Here is a 25,739-nt window from a genome sequence, read left to right as displayed (position 1 = left end):
CGGTGACCGGCTGATGTCTATAATCTAGTGCCCACTATACAGCTCTCCGGGGACATGTCTTCTGGGGGTCTCCTATAAGGGTCTATGGAGAGAACCTTTTCCCCCTTATGCCCCCTCTCTGAGCGGTGACCGGCTGATGTCTGTAATCTAGTGCCCACTATACAGCTCTCCGGGAACATGTATTCTGGGGGTCTCCTATAAGGGTCTATGGAGGGAACCTTTGCCCCCTTATGCCCCCTCTCTGAGCGGTGACCGGCTGATGTCTATAATCTAGTGCCCACTATACAGCTCTCCGGGAACATGTCTTCTGGGGGTCTCCTATAAGGGTCTATGAGGGAACCTTTCCCCCCTTATGCCCCCTCTCTGAGCGGTGACCGGCCGATGTCTATAATCTAGTGCCCACTATACAGCTCTCCGGGAACATGTCTTCTGGGGGTCTCCTATAAGGGTCTATGGAGGAACCTTTCCCCCCCTTATGCCCCCTCTCTGAGCGGTGACCGGCTGATGTCTATAACCTAGGGCCCACTATACAGCTCTCCGGGAATATGTCTTCTGGGGGTCTCCTATAAGGGTCTATGGAGGGAACCTTTCCCCCCTTATGCCCCCTCTCTGAGCGGTGACCGGCTGATGTCTATAATCTAGTGCCCACTATACAGCTCTCCGGGAACATGTCTTCTGGGGGTCTCCTATAAGGGTCTATGGAGAGAACCTTTCCCCCCTTATGCCTCCTCTCTGAGCGGTGACAGGCTGATGTCTATAATCTAGTGCCCACTATACAGCTCTCCGGGAACATGTCTTCTGGGGGTCTCCTATAAGGGTCTATGAGGGAACCTTCCCCCCTTATGCCCCCTCTCTGAGCGGTGACGGCTGATGTCTCTGGTCTATCACATATCTGTGACTCTGCAGTAGTTCTGGAGAAGTCGCTGATTGTGGCAGTGCAGTGTGAGTGCTAGGAGTCCGGAGATGAGGCTCTTACTGCCCACCTGCCGCTGATTGACAGCCTTCTCCCTATTACTGTCAGTCAGTAGTATGAGGGGGGGGGGAAGCCCATATCTGATGAATACACTGGACTCATAATGGAAATGTCCATCATACGTGTAGCAACATCTAAGTGGTTGAGACGAGGCTGGGTCTCCATCTGTCTGGCCATAGACACCCCACAATGTAATCAGGTACAATGGTGCCCAGAGGCCTCACAGAGACCCCAGACCTGCTGTGTAATAGGAGACCCCAGCGGTACAGCCTAATAGATCTCCGGTCAGTGTACTACCGCCAGTAATGCTATGGAAAACTATGAACTGCCAAGCATTATACAAGTGATAAAAGGATCAGGATTCAAGTCCCCTAGGAAGAAGGACATGTAGGACTCTTCCCCCTCCGCACAAAAAAAAAGCAAAAAAGGAAAAAAAACTTTTATACAATAAAAAATAACGTCCTTAGAATTAGGGATGTCCCGATACTGGACATTTGCACGAGTACTTGTACTCGTGCAAATGTCGCCGATACCTCATGGCCCTAGATCAGCGGTGGCGGAGGCGTGTCCCATCTTCTTCCGGGCGGCGGCTGCAGCGGCGTGTCCCATCTTCTCTTCCGGTCGGCGGTGGCGCTGCTCCCAGCTGATCAGTGTGGGGATGGCAGCGGATATTATACACCTGGGGACGTGCTGGCGCGGCAGCGGCAGGAGGAGGCCGCCTCTGGCTGGGGTTCTGGATATTCTCCTCAGGGGACTGCAAGAAGCTGGGCCGGAGGTGGAGAGATGGCAGGAGCTGCCGGAGCCCAGGTACTGCAGTCCATTCTTATGTTTGCCAGCCACATCTGATTCTGAGAAAGCTGTGTGACAGCCAATATGGCCGCCTCTCATAAGCAGAGCCATCCAGAGCAGAAGTGGGGGGATCTGGCATTGAGAACTTCAGGGAAAGTGGGTGACAACCCCTGTGACTGCTGTGACGCTGGCTGCTGTGGTTGTCACCAAGGATCTACCAGACTGGGAGCACTCCTACAGTCTGTGACTACTCAGTCGCCTTCATCATGCTGGCCATTAAAGGGGTTGTCACAGATTTATGCCGGAAATATGTAACGAAGTAAAGAATATCGGAGAGGTCACGTGGCCAGGTGGGTATGATGCAGGAAATGGAGAAGAAATCCAGTTAATTTCTCTCCATTTCATGTTAAAACAGACAAACTGTGAATAATAAAATAAGGTGGTGGTGGGGGGGCAATGGGCATATAATAGTGATCCCCAACCAGTGTGCCTGCAGCCAAAAGCTGTGCGGGCATGCTGGGAGTTGTAGTTTTGCAAGAGCTGGAGGCACATTGGTTGGGAAGCACTGTTATATGCCCATTTATTAATTTATTAACCCTTGTACAAAGGAAAAGTAAAGCAGTTGTCCATAGCAACCAAATTCCAGCTTTAATTTTTTTCATTGCTATCAGCAACTGCGCCGCTATTTCTTTGTACAAAGTTTGATAAATCTCCCCTAAGACTAAATTAAATTTGAAGTAAAAACCTTACCACACCATAATTGGTATCGGTAATTGGTATCAGTGAGTACTTAAATAAAAGTATCGGTACTCGTACTCGGTCTTAAAAAAAATGGTATCGGGACATCCCTACTTAGAATTGTTCTATATATTTGGTTCAGATACATTTATAACGACCCCTAGAATAAAGAGAACGTATTCATATAGAACAGAGCAGTGTGTGAAAAAACTAAAAGCTGGATTCAGTATTTTTTTCATTCTCCACCCCCCAAAAAAATGTAAATTAGTCAATAAATTGTAAGTTCCCCAAAATGGAACCATTAAAAATGACAACTCAGTAAAACAATAAGAGCCTCGTACCGGCCCAGCGACGGGAACAGGAAATAGTTGTGTCTTGTAAGGGGAAAAAAAAAATGTACTTTTTTTGTTCATAAAATATATTTGTATTGAGCAAAACATCATAAATAATCTCCATCTCTGGTGTCACATCATTCGTGCCGTCCCATTGAATAACGGTCACACGTAGTTTTTACTGCGCAATAAACGGCAAAACAATCCACAAGGAACATTGGAGGAATAGCGGGGCTTTATGTGTTCCCTCAAATAAAATGAATAAAACCTAAACCGATTACATGTGCCCCAAAATGGTGCCATCAAGAAATACAAGTCATGACATAAAAAACTCTAAAGACGTCTATAAACCCGAGATCTGGTGACTGTGCGGCCATTAGACCTTACAGACCGCATTGTCATGTCCGTGAATTCTCCCTGAGACGTGCGCTTCACCTCATGGTGCATGATCTTAGTTAGGGTGGAGCGAACCAGAACTGTAAAGTTTGGGTTCGTACAGAACTTTAGGATTTTTGGACCCCGGACCCGAACCCAAACTTTTCAGTAAAAGTTCGGGTTCGGTGTTTGCCGATTTATTGGGACTTTTTGAAATGCTCCAGAGCAGCCAATCAACAAGCGTTTTACTCTTGTGCCCTTAGAAGCCATCACAGCCATGCCTACTAATGGCATGGCTGTGATTGGCCAGTGTAGAATGTGACCCAGCCTCTATATAAGCTGGAGTCACGTAGCGCTGCACGTCACTCTGCTGATACAAGTGTAGGGAGAGGATGCTGCTGCTGTGAGGGAGAGAATAGGAGAGAATCTTTAATCTGTAGTGCTTGTTAACTCGGCGATCTACCTAGATTTAGTTTTGTGGGTGCAGTGCACAATCTTTTTACCCTGCCCTGAGCCCAGTGACAGCAGCCATTTTAGGCAAGCTCAGTGCACCAGCACTGCATCTGTGCATTTGTGACATTCAAATCAGCTTGAAATACTGCAATAATAAATAAAAACACCCATTTGGTGCCTCTGCAGCATAAGTCAGTGTGCAATTTAAGCTAGAAATACAGCTAGAATTTTCTGGGTTTTAAAAAACACCCTTTTTGGGCAAAATACTCAATTTTACAGCTCTGGTTGCATCTGTCAGAGTGAAATTCATATTCTGTTATTGAAAAAACACCCATTTTGGACAAAGTACTTAATATTGCAGCCTTTGCTGCATCTGTCAGTGTGAGATACATGCGTTAGATACTGGTGTTCTATTCTGTTATTAAAAAAAACACCCATTTTGGTAAAAAAAACTAAATTTGTGGCCTTTTCTGTATCTGTCAGTGTGAGATACATGCGTTAGATACTGGTGTTCTATTCTGGTATTAAAAAAAACACCCATTTTGGACCAAATACTAAATTTGCGGCCTTGTCTGCATCTGTCAGTGTGAGATACAAGCTTGAAATACAGCAACAATATTCTGGGTTTAAAAAAAACACCCATTTTGGGCAAAATACTGAATTTTGCAGCCTTAGGGTACTTCGTCGGAGCTGCCTGCCGGATTCGCTGATCAGTGTGACAACTGACAGCATTTGTAGACGGATCCGGGTGCGGATCCGTCTACAAATGCATTGCAAGAACGGATCCGTCTCTCCGCTTGTCATGCGGATGGACGGATCCGTCTTGCAGTCTTTTTCACAGCATGCGCAGATGGGAGGGCGGTTCCGTCCTTCATTTGTTTTGCAATGCCGAATCCTGCACTAATGGAAGTTAATGGGAATTAATCTGGCATTCCGGCGACTGATCAGGCATTTTGGACGGACATAATACCGCAGCATGCTGCAGTATTATGTCCGGCCAAAACACCTGACAGTGACTGAACGGAAGGCATACTAATGCAAACTGAATGGATTTCTATCCATTCAGAATGCATTGGGATATGCCTGATCAGTTCTTTTCTGGCAAAAACGCCCATTTTGGGCAAAATACTGAATTATGCAGCCTTAGCTGCATCTGCCAGTGTGAGATACACGCGTTAGATCCTCTTGTTCTATTCTGTTATTAAAAAACACCCATTTTAGGCAAGATCCTAAATTTGAGAAATATGAGGAGAGCGTCAAATAAGGGACGTGGCCCCGGTCGTGGTGCTGCTGGTGGAGCTCCTGTTGCAGGGAGAGGACGTGGTCGATCTGTGCCAGCTACACGCACAAGTGAAACACCTTCCTCAGGTGCGAGTAGGCGACAGAACCTGCAGCGATATTTGGTCGGGCCTAATGCTACTCTACGAATGGTGAGGCCTGAACAAGTACAGGCGATAGTAGATTGGTTGGTGACAGTGGATCCAGTTCCTTCACATTGTCTTCCACCCAGTCTCCTGCTAAAAGACCACAGTTGGCACCTTCCGCCGATGTCCATCAGTCTTTCACCTCACCCCCTTTCAAATCAGCCAAGCAGTCTGAGCCCCAAGTCATGCAGCAGTCTCTTCTGCTTTTTGATGACTCTGTTAGCAGGGTTTCGCAGGGCCATCCACCTAGCCCTGCCCCAGAAGTGGATTAGATTCCACCGATGCCCAACCACTTATGTTTCAAGATGAGTACATGGGAGGACCATCGCAGCACGTCTCGGATGATGACAAAACACAGTTGCCAACTGCTGTGGCTTTCTGCAGTGTGCAGACCGACAAGGAGTGCAGGGGTGAAGACTGGGTGGAAGATTATGTGGAGGACGATGAGGTCCTCGACCCCACATGGAATCAAGGTCATGCGAGTGACCTGTGTAGTTCGGAGGAAAAGGCGGTGGTCGCACAGAGCCACCAACACAGCAGAAGAGGGAGCAGGGTGCAAAAGCGGCGCGGCCGTCCCCTAGACAGTACGCCTGCTACTGCCCACCGCAGCAAGGGACCGAGCACACCAAAGCCAGCTCCAAGGAGTTCCCTGGCGTGGCAGTTCTTCAGACAATGTGCTGACAACAAGACGAGTGGTTTGCACGCTGTGCAATCAGAGCCTCAAGCGAGGCATAAACGTTCTCAACCTGAGCACAACCTGCATGACAGGTATCTAAGTGCAAAGCACGAGCTGCAGTGGAGTAGACACCTCAAAAACAAAGAAAGGTCTCTGGCTCCTCCTGCTTCCTCTTCTGCTGCAGTCTCAGCCTCTTCATCCACCTCTGGAGTGACAGTGCCACCTTCCACCCCGCAAACAGAGGATCTGCCAACAACACCACCACCTGGGTCACCAAGCATCTCCACAATGTCCCACGGAAGCGTTCAGCTCTCCATCTCCCAAACACTGGAGAGGAAGAGGAAGTACCCCCCTTCCCACCCGCAATCCCTGTCCTTTGAAATGCTGTAATTCCGTTTGGTGGAGACAGAGAGTTTTAAAAGCCTTATGGCGGTGGCTGTCCCACAGTATGTCATGCCCAGCCGCCACTACTTTTCCAGGCGAGCCATCCCTTCCCTGCACAACCAAGTGGGGGACAAAATCAGGTGTGCACTGCGCAACGCCTTCTGTGGCAAGGTCCACCTAACTACGGATATGTGGACCAGTAAGCACAGTTAGGGACATTATATATGGGTAAATGCAGTGGCGGCTGGGCCTGAGGTGGATAGCAGTTTGGCGCATGTCCTTCCACCACCGAGGATTGCAGGGCGCTTCAGTTTGCCTCCTGTTCATTCCTCCTCCTACTCCGCTTCTTTATCCTCTACCGGCTCCTCATCCGGTAAGCGTAACACCTTCACCACCAACTTCAGCACAGCCAGGGTAAACGACAGCAGGCAGTTTTAAAACGTATCTGTTTGGGGGACAAACCCCACACCGCGCAGGAACTGTTGACGGGCCTTGAACAGACCGATGAGTGGTTAGTGCCAGTGAGCCTCAAACCCGGCCTGGTGGTGTGCGATAATGGGCGAAATCTCGTAGCCGCTCTGGGACTAGCCAGTTTGACGCACATTCCTTGCCTGGCGCATGTGCTAAATTTGGTGGTGCAGAGGTTCCCTAAAAATTACCCCGATATGTCAGAGCTGCTGTATAAAGTGCGGGCCGTCTTTGTGCGCTTTCGGCGTTCTCACCCTGCTGCTACTCGCCTGTCAGTGCTGCATCGTAACTTCGGCCTTCCCGCTCACCACCTCATATCGACGTGCCCACAAGGTGGAACTCCACCTTGCACCTGCTGGCCAGACTGTGCGAGCAGCAGCAGGTGATAGTGGAGTTTCAGCACACACATGTGAGTCGCTCTGCGGAACAGCACCACCTCACCACCAATGACTGGGCCTCCATGCGAGACCTGTGTTCCTTGTTGCACTGTTTCGAGTACTCCACCAACATGGCCAGTGCCGATAACGCCGTTCTCAGAATTACTATCCCACTTCTATGCCTTCTTGAAAAAACGCTGCGGCGATGATGGAAGAGGATGTGGCACAGGAGGAGGATGAGGGATAATTTCATAGGGTTTCCGGACAGTCATTCACAAGTGGCTCCGAGGGTGGGTTCCTGCACCCACAAACGCCAGGTACACAATTGTCCAGCCAGGGCACAGTTCTGGAGGATGACGAGGTGGAGGATGAGGAGGAAGAGATGGAGGAGGAGGAACCTTGTTCACAGCAGGGTGGCACCCAGACCAGCTAATGGCCATAACTGCTGCGTGGCTGGGGGGATATAGAGGACACAGATGATACACCTCCCTCATATGACAGCTTTTCGTTGCCTCTGGGCAGCCTGACACACATGAGCGATTACATGCTGCAGTGTCTCTACCACGACTGCAGAGTTGCCCACATTCTAACTTGTGCTGATTACTGGGTGGCCACGCTGCTGGATCCCAGTTACAAGGACAACCTACCGTCCTTAATTCCGTCACTGGAGCGTGATTGTAAGATGCGCGAGTACAAGCGCACGCTGGTAGACGCGCTGCTGGTAGCATTCCCACCTGACAGCGGGGGCACAGTGGAAGCACAAGGCGAAGGCAGAGGAGGAGGAAGAGGTCGCCAACGCAGCTGGGGCACCGCCAGCACCTCAGAAGGCAGGGTTAGCATGGCCGAAATGTGGAAAAGCTTTGTCAGCACGCCACAACAACCAGCACCACCAGCTGATATGGAATGTCTTAGCAGGAGGCGGCATTTCACCAACATGGTGGAGCAGTATGTCTGCACACGCCTACACGTACTGAATGACGGGTCTGCCCCCTTCAACTTCTGAGTCTCCAAATTGGGCACATGGCCTGAGCTTGCCCTTTACACCTTGGAGGTGCTGGCCTGCCCTGCAGCCGGTGTATTGTCTGAACGTGTGTTTAGCACGGCAGGTGAAGTTATCACAGATAAGCGCAGCCGCCTGTCCACAGCCAATGTGGACAAGCTCACGTTCATTAAAATAAACCAGGCATGGATCCCACAGGAGTTGTCCGTACCTTGTGCAGAATAGACATGTATACCGGCACTAAGCAGCCATTGTTATACTGAAGCGCAATTGCTCATTGTTGTATTTTGGATATTTCACAAATTTTTTGGAGTGTACCATAATAATTAAAAATTAAAACCAAAAACCAGTGTTGGCTACCTCGTCCTCTTCCACCTACACCGCTACGTCCACCGCCTAGTCAAACTCCTACTCCATATGGAACGCCACCTCTTAAATCAAGTTTATTTTTATTTTTTTGTACGTATTTTATTTTGTCATTTCACTAATTTGTATGTTACATTTTCGGGTGAAATTCACAAATTTTTGGGTGTGATATACCACTGCTATACCTAGTAGACAGGTAAAAAAAAAATCATGAATTTGTCTGTTACATATTCAGGTGAAATTCACCAATTTTTGGGTGTGATATACCCCTGCTGTACATAGTAGACAGGTAAACAAATTTCACTAAATTGTCTGTTACATTCTTGGGTGACATTTGACCATTTTTGCCGTGATTAAACCCCTGCTCTGCATAGGTGACAGGGACATAATTTGTCCCATATTTCCGCTCGATCATATTTAATTTAAAAAAATTAACCTCCCTTGCATGTGGTCTCTCTTTCTCACGCTCCTTCTCTGGCGTGGAACCCTGATTCGCCGATAACCGTGATCAACATGGTAGGCTCAGAAAAGAACATCGAAAGTTAATAGAGAAGATATCCAAATGGATCGTGGACGTCACAGGGACGTGCGATCAGTCAGAAGTTATCTAGAGTCAACAAAGCGGCAGCAGGGCCTCTCCTGGCTAACCTTTCCAAATCCTAAATCCCCCAGTGACATTCCCTATAACTTTTTATTAATCATTCCAATAACGGGGCATCTTAAGAGTCCTGTATTGTTATTTATCGTCACTACCTCCCCGAGTCGGGAGTGGGTAATTGCCACGCGTCCCCTCCTTTCCTTAAATTCTTCCGTTTTAATAGCTTCTCCCACATTTCCGCTCAATCACAATTAAATTTCATCCATTGATCTCCCTTGGATGTGGTCTCTCTTTCTCAGGCTCCCTCTCCAGCGTGGAACCCTGATTCGCCGCTAACCGTGATCAACATGGTAGGCGCAGAAATGAACATCGAAAGTTTATAGAGCAGATATCCAATTGGATCGTGAACATCACGGGGACGTGCGACATGGTGGAGCAGTATGTGTGCACACGCCTACATGAACTGACTGATGGGTCTGCCCCCTGCAACTTCTGGGTCTCCAAATTGGGCACATGGCCTGAGCTTGCCCTTTACCCCTTGGAGGTGCTGGCCTGCCCTGCAGCCAGTGTATTTATGAACGTGTGTTTAGCACGACTGGAGGGGGTTATCACAGGTCATATTTCCCAATGTTTTGGGGTGTACCCTAATTTAAAAAAATACATTTAAAGCCAAAAAGCAGTGTAGGCTACCTCCTCGGCTCCTCCTCCACCGCCGCTTCCACCTACACCGCCACATCCACCGCCTCCTCAACCTCCTACTCCATATGGACCTCGTCCTCCTAGATCAGTGATGGTGAACCTATGGCACGGGTGCCAGAGGCGGCACTCAGAGCCCTGGAAAAAGTCTATGGTGTACTAATATGCCTTAGACTTTTGCTACCATTAATCAGCGCAGGGCGTACTATGAACAGCACAGGCAGCGCATTGAATGTAGGCGGCTACGGCTATTATAGCTAAGTGATGAAGTACATGGAAGATATACTGTATTGGACTGTAGAATTCAGGTTACATTGCCGTGTTGGCACTGTGCAATAAAGTGGGTTTTGGGTTGCAGTTTGGGCACTCGGTCTCTAAAAGGTTCACCATCACTGTCCGAGATCAAGATTATTATTTTATATTTTTACATATTTTATGTTATTTGAAGTCATTTCCCTATCCACATTTGTTTGCAGAGCACTTGCCATGCTCTTAACCACATTTTGCTGGCATTTTCCATGACATTTTTAGAGCAATTTTAGTGCTCAAAAGTTCGGATCCCCATTGACTTCAATGGGGTTCGGGTCCCGAACTCGAACTTTTTGGTGAAGTTCGGCCGAACCCAAACATCGAGGTTTCCGCTCAACTAATTAGTAAATGTAGGATTGTGTGGTCAGGACCAGATTGTCCATAATATTATAGAGGATCTCTGTGGAGGAAATGACTGCAATCAGACTAAACAGATATGAGGCATTTAAGACCTTGTGGGACCTATGGAGGAAGCACCCCCCAAAAACCGCTCCAACATAGCTAGACATATTTTTATGCCAAAGGGACGAGGACGATGAAGATAGAAGAGCTGTCTTAGTTTGGGGAAATCTCAGATACTCCCTCTGACTCTCGATCTTGTACTGTTGTTGGAATTAGGTCAGATATAAGTCTCTCCCTACAGACTCTGACCAATTTTGTTTTATTTATGTTTCTTTTCTTATATGTCTCTATCAGGCAGTTTACATATACACTGCTCAAAAAAATAAACACTTAAACAACACAATGTAACTCCAAGTCAATCACACTTCTGTGAAATCAAACTGTCCACTTAGGAAGCAACACTGAGTGACAATCAATTTCACATGCTGTTGTGCAAATGGGATAGACAACAGGTGGAAATTATAGGCAATTAGCAAGACACCCCCAATAAAGGAGTGGTTCTGCAGGTGGTGACCACAGACACTTCTCAGTTCCTATGCCTTCTGGCTGATGTTTCGGTCACTTTTGAATGCTGGCGGTGCTTTCACTCTAGTGGTAGCATGAGACGGAGTCTACAACCCACACAAGTGGCTCAGGTAGTGCAGCTTATCCAGGATGGCACATTAATGCGAGCGGTGGCAAGAAGGTTTGCTGTGTCTGTCAGCGTAGTGTCCAGAGCATGGAGGCGCTACCAGGAAACAGGCCAGTACATCAGGAGACGTGGAGGAGGGCAACAACCCAGCAGCAGGACCGCTATCTCTGCCTTTGTGCAAGGAGGAACAGGAGGAGCACTGCCAGAGCCCTGCAAAATGACCTCCAGCAGGCCACAAATGTGCATGTGTCTGCTCAAACGGTCAGAAACAGACTCCATGAGGGTGATATGAGGGCCCGTCATCCACAGGTGGGGGTTGTGCTTACAGCCCTACACCGTGCAGGACGTTTGGCATTTGCCAGTGAACACCAAGATTGGCAAATTCGCCACTGGCGCCCTGTGCTCTTCACAGATGAAAGCAGGTTCACACTGAGCACATGTGACAGACGTGACAGAGTCTGGAGACGCCGTGGAGAACGTTCTGCTGCCTGCAACATCCTCCAGCATGACTGGTTTGGCATTGGGTCAGTAATGGTGTGGGGTGGCATTTCTTTGGAGGGCCGCACAGCCCTCCATGTGCTCGCCAGAGGTAGCCTGGCTGCCATTAGGTACCGAGATGAGATCCCCAGACCCCTTGTGAGACCATATGCTGGTGCGTTTGGCCCTGGGTTCCTCCTAATGCAAGACAATGCTAGACCTCATGTGGCTGGAGTGTGTCAGCAGTTCCTGCAAGACGAAGGCATTGAAGCTATGGACTGGCCCGCCCGTTCCCCAGACCTGAATCCAATTGAGCACATCTGGGACATCATGTCTCGCTCTATCCACCAACGTCACATTGCACCACAGACTGTCCAGGAGTTGGCAGATGCTTTAGTCCAGGTCTGGGAGGAGATTCCTCAGGAGACCGTCCGCCACCTCATCAGGAGCATGCACAGGCATTGTAGGGAGGTCATACAGGCACGTGGAGGCCACACACACTACTGAGACTCATTTTGACTTGTTTTAAGGACATTACATCAAAGTTGGATCAGCCTGTAGTGTTTTTCCACTTTAATTTTGAGTGTGACTCCAAATCCAGACCTCCATGGGTTGAAAAATTTGATTTCCATTTTTTCATTTTTGTGTGATTTTGTTGTCAGCACATTCAACTATGTAAAGAACAAAGTATTTCAGAAGAATATTTAATTAATTCAGATCTAGGATGTGTTATTTTTGTGTTTCCTTTATTTTTTTGAGCAGTGTATAATATAAATATAATCAGGTGATAATGGAAGATTTTATATCTTTATTACTTATTACTGATGTAACAAACGGGAAGCTGTACATGCTCATTACAATGTGCAGTAAAATAAAGCAGCAGATGGAAGTCCACACTGAAACTTCTCCTGGAGACAGGCGCTCTCTCACCAAAGACCCAGCGAGACTGCAGCCTGTACTGAGCAGTGTGAGATTTCAGCAGCAGCAGGGGAGGAGGTTGCACTAAAAAAGACAGTGTGAATTCAGCTCTAGATGTGTATTATGACATGGATTCTTCTAGTGAGTCCACCAACATCCTCAGGGCTAAGATCTGTTAAATAATGAATGCAGGTTGTGTTGAGGAATGTGCTGACGGATCCTTTTACATAAACTTGTTAAATGAAAGTGTTGTCCAGTTGGTGTTGAAGGGTAAAATGTGTCGGAAGAGTGCAGGACTGGTTGTCAGAGATGGTCGGACGTTTATATATAAGTCATGACCGGGTGTAGAGAAGAATCCTGGATTCTGTCAGGAACTTATAGAAAGCTTTATAAGGCTGGGATCACACGTGGAGTTTGGTCTGGGCAATTAATAGAAATAGAATAGAAACCAAAATGCAGACTCAGTAACTGACCTGATCGTGTCCTCGCCCTCACCGGCTCTGCTGCACTGTAAGGAGTCTCGTCATAGGGATGGGGATTTCCTCAGGGAAGAGCCCTTCAGCTGAGCTGTAAGGAGTCCTGTGGAAGGGATGGAGGTGCTTAGGGGAATATTGCTGGGTCTCAAATCCAGGATCTGCTTTATGGGAAGCAAAACTTTATTAGTTGAGCCATTGAAAGCAGCTCAGGATGGTGGTGGTGGTAGTCCTGTAATGTCCTGCTGAAAATGCTTCATTTCTTATATATTACACATAGCTGAGTGTATTGCTCTTCATAGAAGGGTGGTACTCCTAGCTGCCACTGAAATAGTCTTGTCTTCCAAGGACAGGTGGTACTCTCATATAAAATAAGCTGAAGCTGGTGGAGGTACTCCTACCATATCCAGCTGCTGTTTCCTGAAGGATACAACACATATATATATATATATATATATATATATATATATTGCACTGCACTAAAGGGTGGTACTCCCTCCGCTCTTTGATTGAATCGTGTTTCCTTGGGACAGATGGTACTCCCATTAATAGGAGCAGTGCCAGTGATACTTCAGAGTATGCTTGCTATCCAGAGCACCTTCATTTATCCCAGAGAAACCACTGCCCGCAGGGATGGAGACAGCATAGAGGGGCGGCCGCAGTCTGCCCGCACATCGCTAACAATATATCGGTCCATTAATTGTAACCACAGAAAAATGTTCAGTTAATCGTTATTTTGATTTAAGCTAGGGCTCCTCGGTGATGGTGTCATGCGACAAAGTCGCGAGACATCTCATGTAATGTATTTTAATGGTGTCACCATGCAACATGCTGTGACTGCGATGAGAATATCAAAAAATCCAAGCGGCCATGTAGCCCTAGCTTTAAGGCAATATCAATTCAGTCCTATGTGCAGTTTTTGGTGCTCATTTTTTATTAATTTTTTTACTCAAATCCAGGAGAATGGCTTATGCTTCTCCTTCCTGTTGAATCCACCTCCAGCCTAATAGGAATGTTATGTTTATCTAGTTTGGGGGAAAAAAATGCAATTTCAAATTTTTATCTTAACAGAAAATCCCAGCAAGAATTCTGAGGAAAAAGTTTTGTTATCACTAAAGGATGAAGATATCCTGCAGCGGTCTTCAGTAGAAAACATCATTACCCTTAATGTACACCCAGGACTTCACAGTACAGATATATCCTATAATCCCCCTAATCATGAGGGACCTTCTTCGGACCAATCACAGATTGTTACCGCAAGTACAAGTCAGAAAAGGGATGAAAGGTTTCACTGTGGTAAAGAGTTCACAGAAAGCTCTGGTCTTTCTACACACAGAGGAAATAACATATTAGAGAAGCCATATTCATGTTCAGAATGTGGGAAATGTTTTAAATATAAATCTTATCTTGTTATACATGAAAGATGCCACACAGGAGAGAAGCCGTATTCATGTTCAGTATGTGAGAAATGTTTTAAATATAAATCTTATCTTATTAAACATGAAAGATGCCACACAGGAGAGAAGCCACATTCATGTTCAGAATGCGGGAAATGTTTTACACAAAAATCATATCTTTCTAAACACGAGAGAATTCACACAGGAGAGAAACCATATTTATGTTCAGAATGTGGGAAGTGTTTTTCAAATAGATCAAATCTTGTTACACATCAGAAAATTCACATAGGACAGAAGTCGTATTCATGTTCAGAATGTGGTAAATGTTTTGCGTGGAAAGCAAATCTTGTTACACATCAGAAAATTCACACAGGAGAGAAGCCATATTCATGTTCCGAATGTGGGAAATGTTTTACACAAAAATCAGCTCTTGTTAGACATCAGAGATTTCACATAGGAGACAAACCATATTCATGTTCAGAATGTGGGAAGTGTTTTATACAAAAATCAGCTTTTGTTAGACATCAGAGATTTCACACAGGAGAGAAGCCATATTCATGTTCAGAATGTGGGAAATGTTTTATACATAAATCATATCTTGTTAAACATAAGATAATTCACACAGGGAAGTAGCCATATTCATGTTCAGAATGTCGGAAATGTTTTAAAGATAAATCAAATCTTGTTACACATGAGAGAATTCAGATAGGAGAGAAGCATTTTCACATAATTTAACATATTAGGTTATTCGTGGACTTTGCCCCCTTCCTGACCAGGCCTAATTTTGCTAATCTGACATGTTTACTTATCCAAGCCATTCAAAGATTGTTTTCTCATGACACATTGTACTTCCTGTTAATGGTAAATTTGAGTCAATATGTTTTACCTTTTATTAATAAAAAAAAAATACAAAAGTTAATGAAAATTTGAAAAAATTCTCTGTTTTCTACATTTGAATCTCTCTGCTTTTAAGACAGATTGTGATGTCTCATAAAATATTCGTTAATTAACATTCACCATATATCTTCTTTATGTGGGCATCATTTTGGTAATGTAATTTTATTTTTCTGCCGATTGTCTTCTGCAGGGGCTCGTTTTTTACAGGAAGAGTTGACATTTATTATTGGGCCTCGTTCACATGAGCGAGTTTTCCGCGCGAGTGCAATGAGTGACGTGAACACGAACGTTGTTTTTCACGTATCAGTTCTGCGTTGCGTTAAAAAATTGTAGCATGTTCTATATTCTGCGTTTTTTTTTACGCAGCCCTTGCCCCATAGAAGTGAATGGGACTGCGTGAAAAACGCATTGCATCCGCAAGCAGGTGCGGATGCAATGCGTTTTTTACTGTTGGTTGTTAAGAGATCCTTACACTTTATGGGGCAAGGTGAACAAAGATTGGTTGTTTTAGCAATTTTTTTATTTTTTTATTTTACAGCGTTCACCTGTGGGGTTAGGTCATGTGACATTTTTATAGAGCAGATCGTTATGGACGTGGCAATACCTAATATGTATACTTTTTCTTATTTATTTAGGTTATACGCAATAATAGCATTTTTGAAACCAAAAAAATTATGTTTTAGTGTTTCCATAGTCTGAGAACCATATTTTTTTTTTTTTTTTTGACCGATTGTCTTACTTAGTGTCTAATTTTTTGTGGGATGAGGTGACAGTTTCATTGGTACTATTTTGGGGGGCATACGCCTTTTTGATCGCTTGGGGTTGCACTTTATGTGATGTTAGGTGACAAAAAATGGCTTTTTTTATTTTATTTTTTTACGATGTTCACCTGAAGGGTTAGCTCATGTGATATTTTCATAGAGCAGGTTGTTACGGACACGGCAATACCTAATATGTATACTTTTTTATTTATTTATTTCACTTTAACACAATAATAGCAGTTTTGAAGCAAAAAAAACATATTTTAGTGTCTCCATTGTCTGAGAGTCATATTTTTTTTTTCTTTTTTGACCGATTGTTATAGGTAGGATCTCATTTTTTGAGGTATGAGGTGACTGTTTGATACTATTTTGGGGGGCATACGACTTTTTGCTCGCTTGATGTAAGGTGACAAAAAATGGCTTTTTTTGGCACTGTTTTTATTTAATTTCTTTTACAGTGTTCATCTGAGGGGTTAGGTCATGTGAAATTTTTATAGAGATGGTTGTTACTGACGCGGCGATACCTAATATGTCTTTTTTTCTTTATTTCACTTATACACAATAATAGCATTTTTGAAAAAAAAAATGATGTTTTAATGTCTCCATGAGAGCTTTAGTTTATTTTTTGAGTGATTTTCTTATGTAGGGGCTAATTTTTTGCAGGATGAGGTGATGGTTTTATTGGTACCATTTTGTGTTGCACTTTTTGTGATGTAAGGTGACAAAAATGGCTTTTTTTTTACACAGTTTTTAAAAAAAAATTTATGGTGTTTATAGGACAGGGTGGATCATGTGATATATTTATAGAGCCGCCATCACGGACGCGGCAATACAAAATATGTCTATTTTATATTTTTTTATTTATTTTTAACTTTTTTTTTTATTACTTAATTGGGGAATATATTTTTTTTTTCACATGTGAAACCTTCTTTTATAAAACACTTTATTTAAAAAAAAAATATTTTACACTTTGTGTCCCCCATAAGGTCATACAAGACCTCTGGGGGATATTTAACTTCACTTTTTTATATTTTTTCTCTCTTTTGATTTCTCCTGTAACTGGGGCTGACATAGTAGCCTCATAGTACAACCTCAGTGCAGGGCTGACATAGTAGCCCCAGTTACAAGGGGAAATACTCCCCCCAGAGAGGCTGTACAGCTCCTGCACTCCCCCGGCCCCGGCGGTCTCATAACCACCAGGTCGGGACAGGAAGCGCATCCAGCACGTCCATTCAGAGATAAACCGCCCATAGGCCGCTTATAGTCAATGGGCGGTTGTGAAGTGTTTAAAAAGTCAATAGGAAGGTTTATTTTTTTGGGTGGTATTATCCTGGATCTCCCACATGACCTAATGATATTTCTCTGAGGTCAACTGACCGGGATCCATGTAGGAAAAGTATTGTGTATTTAAGGAAGAGAAGAAGAGCTTTTGTAATACCCCAGAGTGGCATTACCACGTCTGCACCCCGCTACTGTCTTTATTGTTTAACATCATGTCATCTTATGTATTTATTTCAGGTCCAAACACTGTACATTTCCTATTTTGAAACGGTTATGTTAATATGTAATGTACCTGGTTCACCAGTAGGTGGCAGCAAGCAAGACAGAGCTACAGTTACAGAGAATGGAACCCTTAATTCCTTTCTAACCCTCCCTCTAAGGAGGGGACTAGTTAGTTAGGTCAGTCTAGTGCAACCCCAGCTAGGGGAAGGGTGTGCAGTAGGTGCACGTCCCTGCTGGACGTGTCCCAGCCAAGCAAAGCAAGCCAGCCAGAGCACCTTCATATCTGCTGGATCTGGAGGCCACAGCCTAAAGCCTCAGAAGCCAGGAAGTATAGTTCCCAAACCTAGAGAAGGACTACCGATAGAAGTTGCAGCATCCAGAGGAAGCAAAGTTATACAGATACCCTGTTAGTACAGCAGAGCCAGAGAGCAACAGATGTAGTAGAGAAGAGTTTGCCTGCTACAGAGTTCTAATGCTAAAGCCTGCTGGGAACCAAGACAAAGTCTGTAAACCGTTTGGAGAAACGTTTACCAAAGTAAAGCTGTTTTCAACTTCATCACAAGGTCTGGACTCAATTTATTCTTCATCCCTTTCTACTACTACCCCCTTTTTGCTGCTTCGGACGACAATGCCTGGGGTTCAGTGTATCCAGGTAGGAGCACCGTTACACAACACAAACATTAAGGGACATTGTAGGCCACCCTATACCACTCGGCCATTCCTACACCTGGGTACCACCAGAGAAGAAGAGCTTTTGTAATACCCCAGAGTGGCATTACCACGTCTTCACCCCGCTACTGTCTTTATTGTTTAACATCATGTCATCTTATGTATTTATTTCAGGTCCAAACACTGTACATTTCCTATTTTGAAACGGTTATGTTAATATGTAATGTACCTGGTTCACCAGTAGGTGGCAGCAAGCAAGACAGAGCTACAGTTACAGAGAATGGAACCCTTAATTCCTTTCTAACCCTCCCTCTAAGGAGGGGACTAGTTAGTTAGGTCAGTCTAGTGCAACCCCAGCTAGGGGAAGGGTGTGCAGTAGGTGCACGTCCCTGCTGGACGTGTCCCAGCCAAGCAAAGCAAGCCAGCCAGAGCACCTTCATATCTGCTGGATCTGGAGGCCACAGCCTAAAGCCTCAGAAGCCAGGAAGTATAGTTCCCAAACCTAGAGAAGGACTACCGATAGAAGTTGCAGCATCCAGAGGAAGCAAAGTTATACAGATACCCTGTTAGTACAGCAGAGCCAGAGAGCAACAGATGTAGTAGAGAAGAGTTTGCCTGCTACAGAGTTCTAATGCTAAAGCCTGCTGGGAACCAAGACAAAGTCTGTAAACCGTTTGGAGAAACGTTTACCAAAGTAAAGCTGTTTTCAACTTCATCACAAGGTCTGGACTCAATTTATTCTTCATCCCTTTCTACTACTACCCCCTTTTTGCTGCTTCGGACGACAATGCCTGGGGTTCAGTGTATCCAGGTAGGAGCACCGTTACACAACACAAACATTAAGGGACATTGTAGGCCACCCTATACCACTCGGCCATTCCTACACCTGGGTACCACCAACGCCATTTCTATAAAGGGACTGCTTTGCCGCTGTTGGACGTTGCACATTGTTTACTTTCAGAGCAGTGAAGATGAACTGTCCCCATGAACCTTGTTTCTTATCCCTGTATTCATACCTCCACCCACACTGTGGGAGAGTCTAGAATGAGGCCTCATTCACACATATGCTTCCATTACATCAGTGACAAGACAGTCAGTGGTTTATCTGTGAAGATGTCCATGAAGGATCAGTGCGTCCATTTTTTGCCTTCTGTGTCTCATCCATATTCTACCAGAACTACTCAGCAGAAGATTAAGGAGCATCTAGCAATGATCCATGAAACGGGGATGAAATACAGATGCCATCTGTGTTGTGTCCGTGTCCTTTCATAGACTATAATGGGCATGATCCATCCGTAAACACTAAGAAATGGGCGATGCTTCCGTTATGTAACAATGGATCCCTGGACCATGGTAAATCACGGATCTGTGAATACACATAATAAAAACAATGGCTATGGGAAGAACATGACAGCACACTTCCAGGATTCACTGATGTCTGAATAAAGCCTGACATTTGGATAACTCCATGTAATTGATTTATAACATATGTAGGCATATTAAAGGGGTTGGCCGCTTTCTGGAAACCGTTGATGAATGCGTATACAAGATGACTATATGGTATATAGTTTATAGAAGAACTGCAGCACGCGCCTTGTATCTTGTATCATTGAACAAACTTCATAGCGACGTTTCGACTTAAACTTTGTAAGTTCGGTCAATGATGGACCTTGAGATATTGATACAAGACATGTGCTGCTGTTCTTCTCCAGGCTTGGTTACAGGAGCCTTTAAGCTAAGGTGGTCACTCAGACCACCCTCAAAGCTGGACTTTACAACGCCGTACCCGGCTCAACTAAACCATGCCCCGATCCTGTTAGGCCACACACCCTGACCTCACACAACCAATGGAGACTTTAAAAATAAAATGCAGAACGAACTTCAGCTGCAGCGGGAGGGAGGGGGACTTTCTCCCTGCAGCTCACGCTCAGACAGCATAGATCCGTGGCTGATGTTTACAATGGCAACAGGATGCCTTACACACACATCCAGGCTTGCCATGGTATCTAAGCCTGACAGACCCTGAGAGTGTGATCAGGCTTTGTGTCAGTGTAAAACTGACAGTACACAGCATTGCAATGTACTGTATAGCCATCAGACCCACTGAATCTTCTAGATCCAAGTGGGACTTGATGAAAAAAAAAGTGTGAATATAAGAAAAAAGAAAAACAAAAAAATGAAATAAAAATGTACACTTGTGGGTAGAGTTGAAGAAAAAGCTGTATTTGTACCCAAGTGAGTCGCCCAGTATGCACCAACATTGAAAACGTGTAGAAGAGACCTGAGAACAGATTTTGGTCGAGACATGCATCTGTAATCGTGTATACATTTAGTCGTAGACTACTGGTTGCCTACTCTTGACATGTGCATTTATGTAGTATTTTGTATTGATTTAAAATATAACTTTTATTATTTGTGATAATACTAAAATGAATTTTTTTCCCAATAATTATCTAACCTACTAGTTAAAACTCTCTCTGGACTTCGAGATGGTGCTTCCTTTTCTATTTATTTTTTGATTTTTATTTTTATACACTCTAACTGCAGCAGGACATACAGCAAGTGATTTCACCATACCCCTCCATTACATACCGACGAGGACCTAACCTCAGAGAACAGCTTGTGCACAGCCATTTTCAGTGGAACTATCAACACACAGAAAAGACCACATGGCTAACCACAAAAGGATCTTATCCGTGTGGCGATTGCCAATTTTGCTGCAAGATGCTAGCTTGTAAGGAATTTGAAAATCCGGTTGATCAGAAGAAGTACAAAATTTCCCAGTATATAAACTGTAAGACTACAGGGGTAGTTTACGCCATACAATGCAGTTGCCCCAAAATATACGTGGGAAAAACAGTACAACAACTCAGAAGAAGGGTATCAAAACACTTCAGTGATATCAACCTAAAAACGGACAACACCCTATCCAGACACGTACAAGCAGTACATAGCGGTAAAAGCGACAGCTTAAAAATATGGGGAATAATAAAAATTAAATCAGGCCCGAGACAGGGCGATATAGATAAAAAACTACAGCAGGAAGAAACGCGCTGGATTTATAGACTAAAAAGCCTCACACCTCAAGGTTTAAACGAAGGCTTCACGTATGCATCATTCCTGTAATTAATATACGAAAAAAATGCACACCCTTAAAAAATCATAAATATATGAGAATTATCAGGTATCTAACTATTATTAAACCATGGAGTAGTGGCCAATACCTACCCAAATCACAATCCATATAATAAAAAATCTAAAATATATTAAAAATTAAAAATCAAATCATTACCTCACTGTCCAATCCATCCGAAGTGAAGTATCCATCTGTGAGTAAAATCAAGAAATAAATAATTGTTAGATAGAACTCCAAATCATGTCTCTACCACATTAAAAAGTCACCAAAATAAAATAAATACCAATTAAAAATTTAAAATAAAAAAATAAAATAAAAATAAAAAAATAAAAACTCTTAAAAAAATAAAAATACACTTAAAATAAAATAAAATATATTTTAAAAAATAAATAAATAAAAAATATACACAAAAATTCAAAATCACAATAAATAATTTTTGAAAATCACAAAAGGTATAAAAGTACTATGAAATTAATATATTATAGAATAAAGATCAACTATAAAATAATTGTCAATTAATTAGGGCAAATATGTAAGCACACCATCACCATTATAACTGTCACAAGTAGATAGCCAATGGATATAATTATAATGTAATAAAAGAAGTAAATTGATAAATTCAAATACAATTGTTCTCACAAAGCACCAAAGAATCACTATAAATTTAGAACAACCAATAAATAAATATATAGAATTCATAAATCATCAGACATAAGTAGCTATCATAAATACCACCTAGATTTATATACAAAATTAATACACACTTAGTAGAGACCTAACTTCAGATGGCAATACTAACGCTAATAAATCATGAAAACTAGCCAACCAATGGCAAAAGAATGGAGAAGCAGTGAGGTATGAAAAGGAATTACACGACGATACAAGATAAAGACATGCGCATCATCGGCCGAAGAATAACAACAAACTGAAAATACTCTAAGTCAAATGACATGCGCGTAAACTGACCAACTATCGCGAGAAGACGCACGTCAGTTCTAACTGAATCCAACTAGCCACACAGATTCCAGGTACCAAGTAAGCGAGGTCTTACAAGGAAAGTGATAGGCCGAGCATATGTCACGTCACCCTAGGGGAGGTTATAAAGAACCGAGCCACACAATCACTCCGTGCAGACTGCCCGATCCCCTGAAGACGCCATGGACATGGCGAAACATGTCGGGGGGCAGCAATTAGAATTTTAGACTCTGGACATCTAGTAGATCAGTGACCCAGCGTCTGACTAACTTAGTGACAGCCCACCATGGCACCACGCTGGCAACAGCATTATAAGCAAACGCAGCAAACCGCAATAGTGGGCCAATAGACTGTTTAAACAGAGACAGGCTGTCACAAATAGTCAGCGATCAAAGCAGTTAGAATACAGAAAGAGCACTACCAGCAGACAGTGGTGCGCATAGCAGCAGCTATATAGGAAAAGTTACAGGGCAATTACAGGCAACAATGTTGCAATAAATAGGCTACAGTCACAAGTCTTGGACAACGAGCAGCAAGCAGGCTGGCTCTAAAGTATCCAAGTGCTGGAGCCAAAATATACCAGTAATAACCACCTAATTACTATAAGATAAGGTATAAATACAGTATTGAAATATAAGGCAGCCTGCATCCACAAAGGCTGTTTAATTGATAGCAACTGCTAACTAATCACCACTGCTGCAGTTAGAGTGTATAAAAATAAAAATCTAAAAATAAATAGAAAAGGAAGCACCATCTCGAAGTCCAGAGAGAGTTTTAACTAGTAGGTTAGATAATTATTGGGAAAAAAATTCATTTTAGTATTATCACAAATAATAAAAGTTATATTTTAAATCAATACAAAATACTACATAAATGCACATGTCAAGAGTAGGCAACCAGTAGTCTACGACTAAATGTATACACGATATTAAGTGCCTCTACATGTGCAGGGTATATATGAATGTAATATATGCATCTGTAATGACCTGATTCAAAAGTGCTTCTAAAATAAAGTAAACATATGAAAATGTATATCTGTAATGTCACCAATTTTTGTATTTTTTGTAAATATATGCAAATTGTATAGGTCTAATTTTACCACCTAAATAAAGTATAATATGCGAGGAAAAACCAATGTCAGAATTACTTGGATGTGCAATAACTTTCATGAATTCTCTGATAAAGTCACACATGCCAGATTTCTAAAATCTGGCTTGGTCATTAATGACTAGTGTTGATCGAGCACCAAAGTGCTCGGGTCGAACACCTCAGGATGCTCGGAAGCTCTACAGAACACCCGAGCCCAATGGAAGACAATGGGAGAACCCGAGCATTAACCCCTTCAGGACACAGCCTTATTTCACCTTAAGGACCAGGCCATTTTTTGCAAATCTGACCAGTGTCACTTTAAGTGGTGATAACTTTAAAACGCTTTGACTTATCCAGGCCATTCTGAGATTGTTTTTTCGTCACATATTGTACAGTACTTCATGACACTGGTAAAATTAAGTAAAAAAAAAATCTTTTTTATTTATAAAAAAATACCAAAGTTTCAATTTCTCTACTTCTATAATACATAGTAATACCTACAAAAATAGTTATTACTTTACATTCCCCATATGTCTACTTCATGTTTGGATCAATTTGGGAATGATATTTTTTTTTTTTGGGGGGGATGTTACAAGACTTAGAAGTTTAGAAGCAAATCTTTAAATTTTTCTGAAATTTTTGAAAAATCCACTTTTTAGGGACCAGTTCAGGTCTGAAGTCACTTTGTGAGGTTTACATAATAGAAACCCTATTCTAGAAACTACACCCCTCAAGGTATTCAAAACAGATTTTACAAATGTCGTTAACCCTTTAGGTGTCCCACAAGAGTTAATGGCAAATGGTGATAAAATTTCAGAATTTAGATTTTTGGGCAAATTTTCCATTTTAATCAAATTTTTCCAGTAACAAAGCAAGGGTTAACAGCCAAACAAAAGGCTATATTTATTGCCTCAATTCTGTAGTTTGCAAAAACACCCCATATGTGGCCGTAAACTACTGTACTGGCACACAGTAGGGCGTAGAGGGAAAGGTGCGCCGTATGGTTTTTGGAAGGCAGATTTTGCTGGACTGGTTTATTTACACCATGTCCCATTTGAAGCCCCGCTGATGCACCCCTAGAGTAGAAACTCCATAAAGTGACCCCATCTAAGAAACTACACCCTTCAAGGTATTCAAAACTGATTTTACAAACTTTGTTAACCCTTTAGGTGTTGCACAAGATTTAATGGAAAATAGAGATACAATTTCAAAATTTCACTTTTTTTGGCAGATTTTCCATTTTAATATTTTTTTTCCAGTTACAAAGCAAGGGTTAACAGCCAAACAAAACTCCAGATTTATGGCCCTGATTCTGTAGTTTACAGAAACACCCCATATGTGGTCGTAAACTGCTGTATGGGCACACGGCAGGGCGCAGAAGGAAAGGAATGCCATACGGTTTTTGGAAGGCAGATTTTGCTGGACTGTTTTTTTTGACACCATGTCCCATTTGAAGCCCCCCTGATGCACCCCTAGAGTAGAAACTCCAAAAAAGTGACCCCATTTTAGAAACTACGGGATAGGGTGGCAGTTTAGTTGGTACTAGTTTAGGGTACATATGATTTTTGGTTGCTCTATATTACACTTTTTGTGAGACAAGGTAACAAGAAATAGCTATTTTGGCACCGTTTTTTTTTGTTATTTACAACATTCATCTGACAGGTTAGATCATGGGGTATTTTTATAGAGCAGGTTGTCACGGACGCGGCGATACCTAATATGTATACAATTTTTTTATTTATGTAAGTTTTACACAATGATTTCATTTTTGAAACAAAAAAAAATCATGTTTTGGTGTCTCCATAGTCTGAGAGCCATAGTTTTTTCAGTTTTTGGGCGATTATCTTAGGTAGGGTCTCATTTTTTGTGGGATGAGATGATGGTTTGATTGGCACTATTTTGGGATGCATATGACTTTTTGATCGCTTGCTATTACACTTTTTGTGACGTAAGATGACAAAAAATTGCTTTTTTTACACCGTTTTTATTTAGTTACGGTGGTCACCTGAGGGGTTAGGTCATGAAACAAAAAAAATCATGTTTTAGTGTTTCCATAGTCTAAGAGCCATAGTTTTTTCAGTTTTTGGGCGATTATCTTGGGTAGGGTATGATTTTTGCGGGATGAGATGAAGGTTTTATTGGTACTATTTTGGCGTACATGCAACTTTTTTGATCACTTTTATCACCTTTTTTGGGAAGTAAGGTGGGCAAAATTTCCTCATAGTTTATATTTTTTTTATTTTTATGGCGTTCACCGTGTGGGGAAAGTAACATGACCGTTTTATAGATCAGGTCGTTACGGACGCGGCGATACCTAATATCTGTAGTGTATTTTTTTTTTACCCAGACCCACTTGGTTCTTGAAGATCCAGCGGGTCTGATGTCTGTATAATACAGTACAGTACACTATATAGTGTATTGTACTGTATTTTACTTACACTTTGTCTGAACAG

The 25,739-nt window shown here is 43.1% G+C and overlaps 2 pseudogenes; one reads left to right on the top strand and one right to left on the bottom strand.

Moving 5' to 3' along the window:
* LOC120992024 overlaps window positions 1-25,739 on the bottom strand; it is a 363,844-nt pseudogene that overhangs the window by 179,532 nt on the left and 158,573 nt on the right.
* Window positions 1-25,739, top strand: part of LOC120992027 — a 207,837-nt pseudogene that overhangs the window by 64,746 nt on the left and 117,352 nt on the right.

Source organism: Bufo bufo, chromosome 2 (genome assembly GCF_905171765.1).
Source record: "Bufo bufo chromosome 2, aBufBuf1.1, whole genome shotgun sequence".
NCBI classification, from domain to species: Eukaryota; Metazoa; Chordata; class Amphibia; order Anura; family Bufonidae; genus Bufo; species Bufo bufo.
This window is presented reverse-complemented; position numbering and strand designations above follow the sequence as displayed.